Source organism: Sparus aurata, chromosome 18 (genome assembly GCF_900880675.1).
Source record: "Sparus aurata chromosome 18, fSpaAur1.1, whole genome shotgun sequence".
In the NCBI taxonomy this organism is placed as follows: Eukaryota; Metazoa; Chordata; class Actinopteri; order Spariformes; family Sparidae; genus Sparus; species Sparus aurata.
Genome location: NC_044204.1, coordinates 7,860,810 through 7,875,499, shown reverse-complemented (window position 1 = coordinate 7,875,499; position 14,690 = coordinate 7,860,810). Strand labels below are relative to the sequence as shown.

Sequence of the window (14,690 nt, the reverse complement as noted above, 5' to 3'; positions counted from 1 at the left end):
AACACCAAACTACCAATTAGAACCTGGCTCAAAATATTCAAATCAATCATCGAACCCATTGCATTATATGGCAGCGAGGTGTGGGGTCCACAAACTCAACAAGACTGGACAAAATGGGACAAACATCCCATTGAGATCCTGCATGCAGAGTTCTGCAAAAGTATCCTCCAAGTGCAGAGAAGAACTCCCAACTCTGCATGCAGAGCTGAATTAGGCCAATATCCTCTACTATTAAATATTCAAAAATGAGCCCTAAATTTCTGGAATCATATTAAAACAAGTGACCCACTCTCCTTTTCTTACAAAGCCCTATGCTGCCAGGAGTTGAACCCACAAAGGAGTCCCCTCTGCCTGCTGGTCCTGAGGCTGAGCGAACCATCAACCACTCAAATCACTACACCACGACCACCTCAGAACATAAGACCCAACCACATCATGATAAAAGAAAAAGAAAAATACATAGATTATTGGACAGAACTAATAGAATCCCAGAACAAAATGGAAACCTATGTAGCCCTAAACAGACAGTACACTGTGGCAGCCCACCTGACCACAGTGTCTGACACCAAACTGAGGAGAACACTGACTAAGTACAGACTGAGTGAGCACCACCTGGCAGAGGAGGCAGGCCGGCACAGACACACCTAGCTGCCCAGAGAGGAGAGGTTGTGTTCTCACTGTGACCAGGGAGCAGTAGAGACAGAGCTGCACTTCCTAACTCACTGCAACAAATATGAAGGTCTCAGAGACCAATACTTTACAAAAATAATTAAAATATTTCCAGATTTCCTCAATCTAAGTGACCCAGAGAGACTTCCGGTCCTACTGGGAGAGAGGGAGGACTGCTGTAGACTGGCAGCGAGATATGTAGCAGCCTGCCATGAGCTCCGTCACTCTGTGAGCCCCCGGCACACATGGCTGTTTAGTTAATAATCAACCTGTTTATATCCAATGTTACTCTTACCTACCTTCCATAGCCCCTCTTGTTCTCCATGCCCTTTTCTTTTACTATTGTTTATTTATTATTGTCTATTATAGTGGTATTAAGATGCTTTGGCAACATTGTATTGTATACAGTCATGCCAATAAAGCCAATTGAATTGAATTGAGAGAGAGAGAGAGAGAGAGAGAGAGAGCGCCTCTACCTCCTTCCCTTTCTCCTCTCCCTTCTGTGAGAACTCAGCCTCTGATTTTTTTCTTCTCCATTCCATTCAAGGCTCAGGCTGCGAAGTTAAATGCTGGATCTTTATTTCAGCGACCATTTTTGGCTGTAAAAATGCTGAGCGGCGTCCTGTTTCTGAGCGTCCTCTCGGTCACCAGCCTGACACCGTCCGAAACGCAGAGCCGCAAAACCAAAGAAATCTGCAAGAGCCGCTGCAGCTGCGAGGAGCGGAGGAATATTCTGAACATCAACTGCGAGAATAAAGGATTTACCACTGTCAGTAAGTTCCAGGCGCCCCCCAATAAAATCTTGCAACTTTTTCTAAATGGAAACTTCCTGTCACGGCTCAGCACCAATGAGTTTGTCAATTATGGCAATGTCACTTCACTCTATCTCAGGAATAACGGCTTACAGGAGATCCGAACCGGCGCGTTTAACGGGCTGCGCTTCCTGAAGCAGCTCTCCTTGAACAACAACAACCTGGAGGTGATAAAAAAGGACACCTTCTCAGGACTGGAGAGTTTGGAGTATTTACAGGCAGACTATAATTACATCAGTGCCATCGAGCCGGGTGCTCTCATTAAGCTGAAAAAGCTCAAAGTGTTGATCCTGAGTGACAACCTGCTCCTTTCTCTGCCTCCCAATATTTTCCTCTTTGTGATCTCACCCACTTGGATTTACGTGGCAACCGACTCAAGATGCTGCCGTTTGCTGGGGTCTTGCAGCACATAGGCGGCATCATGGAGATCCAGCTGGAGGAGAACCCGTGGGATTGCACATGTGATCTGATTCCCCTCAAATCCTGGTTGGACACCATTTCCGTCTTCGTGGGGGACATAGTGTGCGAGACGCCATTCAGGCTGCATGGCAAAGACATCACGCAGCTCATGAAGCAGGATCTGTGCCCGCGCAGGAATGCTGGTGAGCATGTTCACCCCCCCTCTGACTGTCACTTTCAAGGGGCCCTGTCCCCGACCTACCACCCTGGTAGGATCACCCCCACCCGGGCCCCGAAAGCCTCCCAGACGCGCTCCCCTGTGCCCATGTTGTGTCCGAGCGTGTGCGTGTGCAGGTCACGAAACCCACACAGCAACTTGAACATTAATTGCCAGAAGCGCAACTTGCACAACATCAGAGAGCTGAACCCCAAGCCCTCCTCCCCAAAGAAACTCCACCTGACCGGTAACTACTTACAAGTGATTTACAGGACTGATCTGACCGAGCACAGCTCACTGGAGCTGCTTCATTTAGGAAATAACAGGATAGCAGTGATTCAGGAAGGTGCGTTTGAGAACCTAACAAAGCTCAGACGGCTCTATCTGAATGGGAATTACATTAAATCGCTTTCTCAGTCCCTCTTCGCCGGCCTGCAGTCGCTCCAGTACCTGTATTTGGAATACAACATCATCAAAGACATCTCACCACAAACATTTAACGCTTTACACAACCTGCAGCTGCTTTTCCTCAACAACAACCGGCTAAGGTCGCTCCCCGACAATGTTTTCGGTGGCACGATGCTGACAATACTCAACTTAGGGAATAATCATTTCTCCTACCTGCCGGTACGAGGGGTCCTGGACCAGCTCTCAGCGTTCATCCAGATCGACCTGCAGGAGAACCCCTGGGACTGTACCTGTGACATCATGGCGCTCAAGAACTGGATGGAGCTGTCCAGTACCAGCGTGGTGGTCAACGGAATCCCCTGCGATTCTCCCTCTGAGCACGCGGGTCGCCTGCTGCACTCGCTCCGCAACGAGGCCATCTGCCCCGAGCCCAGCGAAGTGCCCCCGCAGCCAAATCCAACCCCTACAAAAGCCCCTACATTAATGGGCTCTGGCACGGAGCCTACCACCCCCTCCTCCTCTTCTTCTTCTTCTTCTTTTAGCTCAGTCAGCCCTACCGAATCCCAAATGCACACTCCTGAGCTACACCCTGAGGTCCCACCTCCAGTCCTGATTCCCTGCCTTTTTGTTGTTTTCACCTGTTTGGCCAGTTTCGTTGTCTTAGTTTTTGTTCGGAAGCATTTATGGATAAATCTCCGGCGTGCTGCGGCTTGGCCACGCCGGAGCCTCCGGAGATGTTGTATCAAAACTTAGGGGAGAGGTCCAACAAGGAACTTCCCACAGCAGCAGGCCCCCCCCATTAAAAGTTTTGCACTTTACGGAAGAGACCTTGTATCGTGCCCCCCTACGAGGCCGCTTACAGCCCAGCGGTTTGTCAACAACCAGGACAGGTTGAACAAACCGTGCTGTACGGGACCCCCAGGAAATACTACAGGGCGGAACACCCCTCCAAAAACAATGAGCACCCACTTCTGCTCCCAGGGAAGCGAAAAACAGAGCCAGACTACCTGGAGGTTCTGGAGAAACAGACTGCAATGAGCCAACTGTAAGATAATGACCCCTAATAATGAATAATACCCTCTCTATATATCCATCTTATCTGTGTTCAGTCCTACATTATTTACTGGAAGCAAACTGAAGCCTTTGATGATCTTTTTTTCTCTCTTCCCTTTCTTCTCTTTTTTTGTTGTTCCTTTTTCAGATGTATAAAAAAGGAGTATAAGAAGTATATTATTATGCAGTTCTATTTTTTGCTCCTGGAAGTTCTAAATTATTTCTTCAGAAAAATGAAATTCCAAAAGACATACTCTTATGCCTTTGAAGGTATATAATGGGCAGGACTGTATACAAATACGGCTTTGTGCTTTTCATGAAACTGTATTTTATGTTTCCCCTGTGAGAAAGTACGACGTAATTATTCTTTTTAGAAGAGGAAACGCTATAGATTGACATTCATGTACATATTTAGCATACACACATAAATGGTGAGTGTTGAACCAGAATTGAGAACCCTTTTCAGAATCCAACAAGCAGCAAAATCTTACTTTACCTACTCCAGAAAGTGCCTTTGCACTCAACTATTTTATCAACAATGCTCTCTGCAAAATGGAAAAATTACCCTTTTTCTTAAAGTGCTGTATTTTAAAGAATCACATCTTTATGTAAAATAGAATACCTACGTATATGTCTGTTTAAAAAAAAAAACAAAGGAACTTGCGACTGGGTGTGAAATGATGTACAGATATCAACAGGGAGGATATCATTTTATTTTTTCTTTCCATATGAAGTGTCTTTGGAGATGTACAGCTTCTAGAGAATATTGTATGCTATAGGGGAGCAATACAGCCTGGTGAAATTGTGCCATTAAACGTTCACTGAAACACTTTGTCAAGATCCTGCGAGTGATGTGCATTTTTTGGTTCGGACTGTATATAATTATTTCTGGATGCTGAGGTGTGCCGCGGACTGCTCTAATGTCTGTGTGTGTGTGTGTCTGTGTGTGTGTGTGTGTGTGTGTGAGACGGTTTAAATATTTAAACACACCTGTATGAAGGTGCAGTGCCAGCGGGGTGAGATTGTGATGAAGACCTAATGTATGGCTGTCATGTACAACACGGTGGCTTTTTTTCATTCGATCGCATGTAGCGGCAGGAGAGCGCGTTCTTGCTGTGAGCTGGAGATGGGAGAAGAGCTGGTGTTCCATTTATCAGCTTGCGACGTCTGTGGAAAACTTCATTAATCACAGTAAAGCCCTGAACTTCAAGCTACATTTCTGAAGGGGAACCGTGAACTTTGATCCCTACCTTGAAGGAAAGGGGAAGTGGCCAGAAATACTGAAATATTGGGTTCTCATTGATTCTCACCTCAGGAGGTAAGGGCAGGTATTCTGGTAATTTGGAGGGTTGCTGGTTCAAATCCCCGGCTCCACCAGCTGCATTTCAAAGTGCAAGACACTGAGCCCAGGATTGCTCCTCATGGCAGCCTTTGTTTCAGTGTGTAAATGTGACAAGTTTCGTAAGTTGACTGGAAAAGCGCTATAGAAATGCAAGTCCATTTACCAATCGCTCCTTAACCATGTTATGTTTAAACTATATTTGAAATATTTCTTGACACAAACAGGAAACAGACTCCCGCACTCTGTCTACTTCACTTGCAATGAGGTTTATTGACAACAACATTTCGGTACTTAGACCTAAATATCTTAATGATAATGGGGGAGGCTGTCTTAAGTAGGGTTGTGAAATTGCATGGCCCAATCAGCACACCTGGACCAACAAATCTACACCACTGAATTTAAAACGTTTTTTTTTTTTACTTCATAACACATAAAGTTCATATGTCAATCAATGGGTGTATGTACACAATATAAATAGTGTAACAGTATATATGTAATACAAAAAGTAGGTTAGAGCTTCAAAGAAATGTACTGTGGGAACTGGCTAGAAAAACAGGTATGTCTCAAAGATAACAGGACAGGCCAGCTCACGACGTCACATTAAGTAGTAAGTCATCCAGACCACTAGGGGGCATGGTCTAATATTTCCAAAAGGGTACATTTCACAATCAAATTCACACGAAACAATAATGTCTTAGATTCTTCTAGCGCCTGTCCCTAGACACATGAAAAGGACACGTTTCGTGGCACAAATAACCTTGAAATATTTTGAGGCAGCCTTTTTTTGACTCTCGACATAATTAAAAACATTTTTCATTCATTTTTTTTTTTTTATGCATTAGACTTTTCTATAGTATATAAAGTCAGTTTATGACTTCATGTGACTTCCACACCTCCACAGTTCTCTCCATCTTCCCTCCTCTCTTTTATTTCCAGATCAGAAAAAAATAAAAGTCCTCTGCTCGATCTTCCACTCTCATATATCCCCGGCAATCACGCACCAGGGCTGCTGAGGAGGGCGGTGAATTGGAGGCATCATTAGCGCTCCTCTGAGGTGTGACGCTGTGACGCCCACAGCCAATGTCCCACTTCAAGCCTTTATGAGTTCGGCTAACAAGGCATGGCGAGCGCCATCACGTGCCGCCAAACATCGATACATTTGACTGATGCAGATGACAATAGGTATTAGCAGCATGAGTGTGCATGGATTTCTGCAGCGTGAGCATTGCATACTGTATCATATGTCCTAGTTTGAACCATAGATATTGGTTTTCTGTGAGAATGTATATCGTTTTTTAAGTAAAACTGAGACCTTAAGGGCATCATTCAAGTGTCGATGCCATGTGCATAAAGAAGCAGATTCACAACGACATGTATGTCATCCTGTACAGTGTGCAGGCATAAAACTCTGCTGCACCATGCCCTTACATGGTGAAGTCAGTGAATGAGTATGACGGAAGTAGTACAAGGAGTACAGGGTCGAAGTCGGTTTGTTCATAATCTCCACAGCTGTTCTATAATGGAAGCAACTGTAAGGGTCATTAACATTTTGAGCTTGTGAAATAATGTTCACGAAAAGTTTCACAGCCTGTAGAAGCATTTTGTCTTTGTGTTTATGTGAAAAAACTAAACAAATTGAAAGTGTACTAATGTTTTGCAGCAGTAGGAATATATTTTGTGCACATATGAAAACGTTTTTTGTTCACAGATAGAATTTCAAGCAGTTTCAAGCTGTAAAAAATATATTTTGTGTAGGTGTAATTCGAATTTTGTGCAGGAACATTTTCAACATTAAGGTGCATAAAGTCAAAAGCTACAATTTAGGAGTTACAAGCACACATTTTGATTCTGCACCTGAACTGAATAGCCAATATCCAGCTCTTCATTTTACAGCTCTCTATTTGCTTTTCCTTCACCTTTGAAAAATGTAAGTGGTGACATCAATGGTAGTGTGACCTTTAAGTACACTTAAAGGTCACATTGCATGTCCTGTTAATCACCTGCTTCATTGTGAACATTAATGGTAAGTGCTACACTTAAACTAATTACATTTCCTGTGACTCACCTGTTACATGTACTTTTTGCTTTTACATTCAACGGCAGGAAAGGCTGGAGCCTTTGTGGAGTTGTGTTGTAATGTTACACGTGCTATGCTGTGGCACAAATGTATTGAAGCCATGGCTTTATCAGCCATTATCGTGGAAGGTGCAGCTATATGTGTGTTTACAACATCAGTGGGATTCTCAATTAAAACTTTTTTTTAAACAACACATTTTATTTATACCAATCATAATGAGTATTTAATAAATTCAGCACATGTTATTCCCCTCCACTGAATTATTGTAAAATACTGGTGGAGTCGAAGGTGGTACAAGGGCTATATCCACTATAAGAGTTCCAATTGGTTCTGTTTCAGTGCAGAGTTTTAATTTCCTGTGATGGTTTAAATGCTCTTAGTTGCTTTTACTCTTAGACAACACGATATTTTTCAGCACAAATATACAAAATTTTGTTTGTTTTTTTTCATATTTATTTTGGCCTTTTACTGGCTTTATTGATAGAACAGCTGGAGATAGACAGGAAACAGGATGAGAAAGAGGGGGAGTGACACACAGCAAAGGGCACCCAGAAAAGCAAAGGGGGCCGGGACTCGAACCTCGGGCCGCCGCAGTGAGGACAAAGCCTCTGCACGCGGGACGCCCACTCTACCAACTGAGCTAAACGGCGCCCCTGATCAATTTTAAAGATTGTTATCAACAAAAAATATCAGCAGCTTCAGTGAAAAAACACATCAGCCATTAAACTCTTATGTGTGTAGTTGTTATACAGAGGTTATCAGATGAGTGTTCAACAAGCTTGGGGTCAAATTGAAAATGCTTCAATTACTGTGAAAGCCACATGGAAGGGGGTTTGGTACTTTTTGTCGGAGGATAAAAACATGCACTTTTTTTCTTGCCCCCATCCAACTGTGTTACACAATACAAATATGCTAAATGAAAAACCAAGTGCCCTTGGCTTTGCAACAAAAAAGCAAAACAAAGAAAGCCTCTTGATACAAGCCGAAATAACCTTAAAGGGAAATTGTGATTTCAGCACTGGCATATGTTATGGTCTGTCAGCTAATCCATACAATAAATCCCATTTAAGAATATATAATTAGCGATGTCCCGATCAGGTTTTTTTTTACCCCAATCCCAATACAAGTCCTTTAATATTTAGTATCTTACGATACCGAGTCCCGATCTGATACTCAGCCTTGACTAATATTTCCTGAATAATACAGCTGCGTTAACCTGTATCCAAGCTGTTCCTTTATATATTTTTTTATGCTGTTGAAACAATGTATATACCTTTTATGGCTTTTTCTCATTCTGCATTGCCATTACAACATTGGCCTCCACCTTCCTTGTGTTAGCAGGTGAGTGTGTGATGCTGCACTGTGACAGCAGACCCTCGTGTTCAGCAGCTGAAGTGTGTGAGACGGAGCCCATGCTTGGTTCCTCCATATCATCTATTGCTTTTTTACATATTCCCTTTGTTGTCACGTAAAATGACGTGGACGCGTTGCTTGTCTATTTCACACGCGGTCAGCGTCTCCTCTATTGCCTGTTTTACATGCTTTGCTATATGAGACCGACGAAACTAGTGCGCATGGTGCAAGATGCGAGATGGTAGGACATACCGGGGATTCAAAAACCCTGATCCTCTACCACGGAGATGAGCTGGTTATCCAGAGCGATTCATTTAAGTACCTCTCTGTAATATTTGTGGCCATGTCGCTATCTCGAGGATATTTCTCTTTCCTTTTGAAAGTATCCGCGAGTATGGAGGACCAAACCTGACATAAGTATAAATAAATAAATAAATAAATCCATAAATGCATAAATAAATACATGAATAAATGCATAAATGCATAAATAAATACATAAATAAATAAATAAATGCTGAAATAAATGTATAAATAAATAAATGCATAAATAAATACATGCATAAATAAATGAATAAATAAATAAATGCTGAAATAAATGTATAAATAAATAAATAAAAGTATAAATAAAAGAATAAATGCTTTTTATTTATTTATACATTTCTGTTCACCTACATTTATTTATTTCTGTATTTCTGTTCACCTACATTTATTTATTTCTGTATTTCTCTTCACCTACATATATTTATTTCTGTATTTCTGTGTCCATATGTAAAAGAGGAGGTAGGAGGTCCTAACCTCAGTCAAGAGCATGATTGGTTACAGGAGTGTGCTCGATGAGGGTCTACTACTTCTGCCTTACTAGCAGCGCTGATTCCTGTACACTGTACAGGAATGTTGCTGGCTACCAGCAAGCCCGCTCAGCTAACTGTTAGCTGCAGTTGTTGACATTTGTTCATGTAGCTATGGTATAGTTATGAATTTGACTGGCGTTCATTTTAACTTGCGAGGGTCCCAGGTGTGCTGGTGGTGTGGTTTGAGAATCCCGTCTGGAGAGAGAGGGGTCCTCAGCCATGTCCGCTAGCCAGGAAAAACATTCTGCTCATCACTCCAAGTCATGTATATGTGTATTCTAGACGAGCGCTAAAGTGCATGTTGTCGGTCTCATATCTTTGTCGTGAATGTCTGTACTCTGAAATAACTCATGGGTGGAACAGGCTGAGGCATTTGTTCACGCCAAGCGGCTCGAGAGCGGCGTGGAGACCCCTTTTAGCTCTTATGTTAGCTGCTCGCTGTAGCGCAGCGTCCATGCTACCTTGTGACACCGGTTACCATCGGGTATTTTTCATTCCGCACTGTTCAAATGGTTACTTAAAGCCATCGTTCCGAGCCGCATACATCGTTATTAAGCTGACGCTAAGTCGGTGTGAAAACTACACTGTCATACAGCCTGCTGGTCAAACAGTCTGCAGAGTACGTTGACATCCAGCCCGAGCTCAGCGTGAGGTTAATCAGCTGTGGCAAATCGTGAGACGTCCAGATCAACCTGTGATACAAACACCAGTAGCGACAATGGTTCATAGGAAAGCCCAGACATGTATCTCACTCTCGGTGGTAACATGTGTCAATAGTTAACCTGGACGCTACGCTCTTAGCGCTACAGCGAGCAGCTAAAAGCTAACTAGCAGCTAACTGCTAACAGCGGTGTCCACGCCACCCTCGAGCCGTTCGGCGTGAACAAATGCTTAATACTGTTCCATACATGAGTTGTTGAAGAGTACAGAGATTCACGACAAAGATATGAGACCGACAACATGCACTTTTGGACGATTTGTGCTCTGTAGCGCTCGTCTAGCAGTGGTTTGCAAGTCGCAGCCCCGGCTTCTCCGTGTGGATAGAAGTGTTCAAGCCACGTCAAAACGAATACACGTATACATGACTTGGAGCGATGAGCAGAATGTTTTTCCTGGTTAGCGGACATGGCTCTCCAGACAGGATTCTCAAACCACACCACCAGCACATCTGGGACCCTCGCAAGTTGAAATGAACGCCAGTTAACCTGTCACACTGGTCGAGGCCATTAAGCTAACTGGAGCTGTTTACAACGTTACAGAGAGCGAGGCTTGAGATCGGGAATCGTTTGCTTTTGTCTGGCTCTCCGATTTGACCAATCATGCTCTTGACTGAGGTTAGGACCTCCTACCTCCTCATTTACATATGGACACAGAAATACAGAAATAAATATATGTAGGTGAACAGAAATACAGAAATACAGAAATAAATAAATGTAGGTGAACAGAAATACAGAAATTAATAAATGTAGGTGAACATAAATGTATAAATAAATAAATGTAGGTGAACATAAATGTATAGATAAATAAAAAGCATTTATTCTTTTATTTATACTTTTATTTATTTATTTATACATTTATTTCAGCATTTATTTATTTATTCATTTATTTATGCATGTATTCATTTATGCATTTATTTATTTATACATTTATTTGAGCATTTATTTATTTATTTCTGTATTTATTTATGCATTTATGCATTTATTTATTTATTTATTTATACTTATGTCAGGTTTGGTCCTCCACATAGTATGCAGCTGTTTTTTTATTGGAAATAGTTAAGTTTCGTTTTGATCGAAAGTAAAGAGAGTTGCGTGCATAAGGTTCTCGTTTACAACTCACAACACAAGCGCCACCCGCTTATTGCATCTCGCGCAAGCGCAGAACATACACGCTACTGTGGTGTAGGCAGCACGTCGAAGCGGTGTGTTCAATGCCACTTTTCTGCCGAACGGGTCAGACAAGAGGCAACGGAGTGGTCGGAGAGTGGTCGGATAAGGCAGTTGGACGTCTGGGCGGTGTGTGGGGGCCTTTACATGTCGCCGTTGGACTACTTTCGCTTTCTAATTTAAGTTAGACATTTTATCCACAGGTTTGCCAGAGTAAGGTTACGCGCGCATCTGAGTTCTGCCACAAATTGTGCTCAGACGTTTAAAAAAAAAAAAAAAAAAAAAAATCGGGCCTGGGTCCACGTTCAAAATTGCCGATTCAGATCAGCGGAAAAATGCCCAGATCGGCCCCGATCCCGATCCTATAGATCGGATCGGGACATCCCTATATATAATTGATTCCGTTTTAGTGACTATTCCAGCCTCGGGCATGTGTTAAATCAATGCCACAGACTGACTGATAAAAAAAAAGGCCCATTCATGGTCAAGCATACAGACCCAACACCCACTGTTATATAAGAAAAGGAAGTGGAGGCCTTCCTTGCCGGGAGATGGAAAAAAGCTTTATTTATATCCACATTTGAATGTCACGAAGATAAAGCATAATCTTCACAAGTGCATTCATCTCGTAATTAGTTTACATTTTTAATCAGGGCAAACCTTGGTTGTTCACTTGAAACCGTTCAAATAATTTATATTTATACTCAAGAGTAATATGTGTGTGTCTTCAATGGCAGACACATAATTCTTTGTATTTTTTTAGTTTTTCTTCAGCAGTATCATCATTTTCTGTCACAATACCGGAAATCTCAATATAGCAGGTGAGATCTGACATTCTGATTGTTTTTCTACAATTCTTCCAACTGATGTATTAAATCAATCAAGACATGTTGCTGTCTCCACCATAAACATTAGATACATCACCTCTTGTGAATACGAGGTCATACATCAAAGCAAAAAATGTGTATCAAAAACAGCAAATTTAGAAAAAACAGGTTAACCAACAAATTTATTCTTCAAACTGTTGGCCATAGGGAGTAGCAAAACAGTCAAGAAGAGCTAGAGCTACAGATTGTTTCGAACAACTTGAGTATACAAAGTGTGAAGACATGACAGCACCTGATTGTCCTATTGATCGGAGACACTGTCCTGGAAACGGAACACTGTGAAAAGAGGTTATTGTAACACATGTAGCTTTCTCAGTCACTGTTTGGTTAGGTTTAGGCAACAAATTTACTGAATTTGGTTTAAGCAGAAAAGCTATTAAGTTAGGTTTAGGCAACAAAAACTGCTTTTTTATGTTTAGGCAACAAAATTACAGAGATGATCGCAAAAAAAAATTCAATATCTGTTTTATGTTACAAGTGACACGACACACATTGTGAGATGACAAGTAGATGCACACAACAGTCCTCCCCAAGGGAGTGCCTTTCAGTCATGAGGGGTTCTGATATGTGATGCAGCCATAAAGCTGCGTTCAGACCAAACGCAGACCAGACGCGAATACAATCGCTTGAGACGCTTGTATTGCACCGCTTGATCATTTTGGACTATTCGCGTCATTCACGCCATTCACGTCAGAAACGCTGGAAAACCAACCGCCGTCGTGTCTGGGTTCATGAAGTTCTCCGGAGACACATGGAGCTGGGGTAATTTCACTGTCGCCTCCAGGAGCTTGTCTGGATGACGCCAGGTCCCAGCGGTACCTCAGGCTGACCGGAGCCAAGTTCTAGGACCTGTTAGCTCGGGTCGGTGCCAGGATCTCCTGCCTGGACACCAACTACAGGCGCTCCATCTCAGCTGCAGAGCGCCTGTCCATCTGTCTGAGGTCATTTGCGGTGTCGTAGAGCACCGGGTGCCCAAACACAGCTACAATTAGCTTCTCCTCCATGTTTGTCTGAGTGTCTTTTTTTTTTTGGCCTTTTATGGCTTTATTGATAGAACAGCTGAAGATATGACAGGAAACAGGGAGAGAGAGAGGGGGAGTGACACGCAGCAGGCCCAGGCCGGGAGTTGAATTCAGGTCTGCTGCAGAGCCTCGGCACATGGGACGCGATCTCTACCAACTGAGCTAAACTGCGCCCCATGTTGGTCTGAGTGTAAACAACCATACATGATGGAAGTGACGTCGTCGGCTTGAACTCGTCGCTGATTGGATGTCGCGGCGCAATGCCGCCTGAAAAGTTCGATATTTTCAACTTTATTCGCGTCGCTTCAGATGCGCCGCTCCAGACGCTTCAGACACTTCATTCGTATGGAACGCCAACGAGGTCACTAAGACATGAATTCCAACACGTAGACAACACGTAAACAACACGTAGACAACTTGTAAACAACACGTAAACAACGCATCAATTATTCACTCGTTGTTTACGTGTTGTTAACGTTTTTCTCTTTTGATTTGGGCAAATCAGTGAAGACATGATCCATGATCCTCACTGACCTTTGAAAACGTCCCCTTTATAGTCAGTGTGTTATCATTGCAAGTGATTTGTGTTAGTAATTTTGTATACTCTTGCATATGTGTGTGTTTTGTTTTACTTTTCCCTTTAGAATCAAGCCAGGACCGTGAAGACATGACCCTCACCTTGAGCTTCAGCATGGTCACTTCAAGTTGTGCCTGAAGATGGCTCTGAGCATTGTTTTCTCGCTCTTCTTTAGACGTCAGCAAACATCTCATAAGATGGACATATCATGTGCGACATTAACAAGACACTTTGTTTTGCCATTCGTTTGTCCTACACTGTAATTCAATCTAAAGCAATTAGGCTTAATATCATAATTTAGCCATTTAAACATCAGTAAGAGTTTTACAATTGAGTGTGTGTGAGGATAAAATATCAAATCAAACTCAGTAATAAATACTAATGCAGGTAAATGACTGGGAATAAAGTAAGCTTGTATTCTGTTAAAGGCTGGGTCTAGTTGTTTTCAAACACAAACACTTTTTTGACTCAAAGAAACACAGCTACAGTCAACTGAATTTATTTGAAATGGTGCACAAATCCAAGGCGCTGATTTGCAAGCAGGACACACAGGATATGATGGTGCTGTGGAGAGAAGAAAATAGAAATCAAAAAAAGATTAAAAAGTAAAAAATAAAATCACGAAAATTCCCCCCATCTCGGAATGCAAGTGGTTGGACTATTATAACACACAAACAAATCATCCTTCTGACGACTTTTTTTGCCAAAAGCGACTACCGACAAATAGCGACTTTTACTGGTGTTATTGGAGACTTTTTTGGTGTTTGGAGAGACTGACTTGAAAGCACGTATCACTCTACTGTGCTCAACGAGCAGCGGGTGCTGCCGTGAGTCCCTCCCCTGTCCAAAAGCACTCACAGGCGGTCAGTCTCTCAGTAGCCTCGTGCAGCAGTCCAGTCAGAGCAGAGAGGAGATACACACCACTCCGCCTCCAGGCTGTAAATGAATCGCAGATGCGCATGGCCACCGCCGTTCCGGCTTACAGAGCGGGGTGTAAATGTACCTTAAATTACCAAATAAAAGCCGGGTTTCAATTAACCGCAGGGTCCCCTTTAAACGCCGGGTGCAGGTGTATATTGTATATTGTATATTTGTATATTAACTTGCTCACAAAACTAGCTAACAAACTACCCTTTC

At 42.6% G+C, this 14,690-nt stretch overlaps 1 pseudogene; it reads left to right on the top strand.

Moving 5' to 3' along the window:
* The first annotated feature begins 770 nt into the window (after positions 1-770).
* LOC115569305 (SLIT and NTRK-like protein 2) lies at positions 771-3,258 on the top strand (annotated as a pseudogene).
* Positions 3,259-14,690: the final 11,432 nt, after the last annotated feature.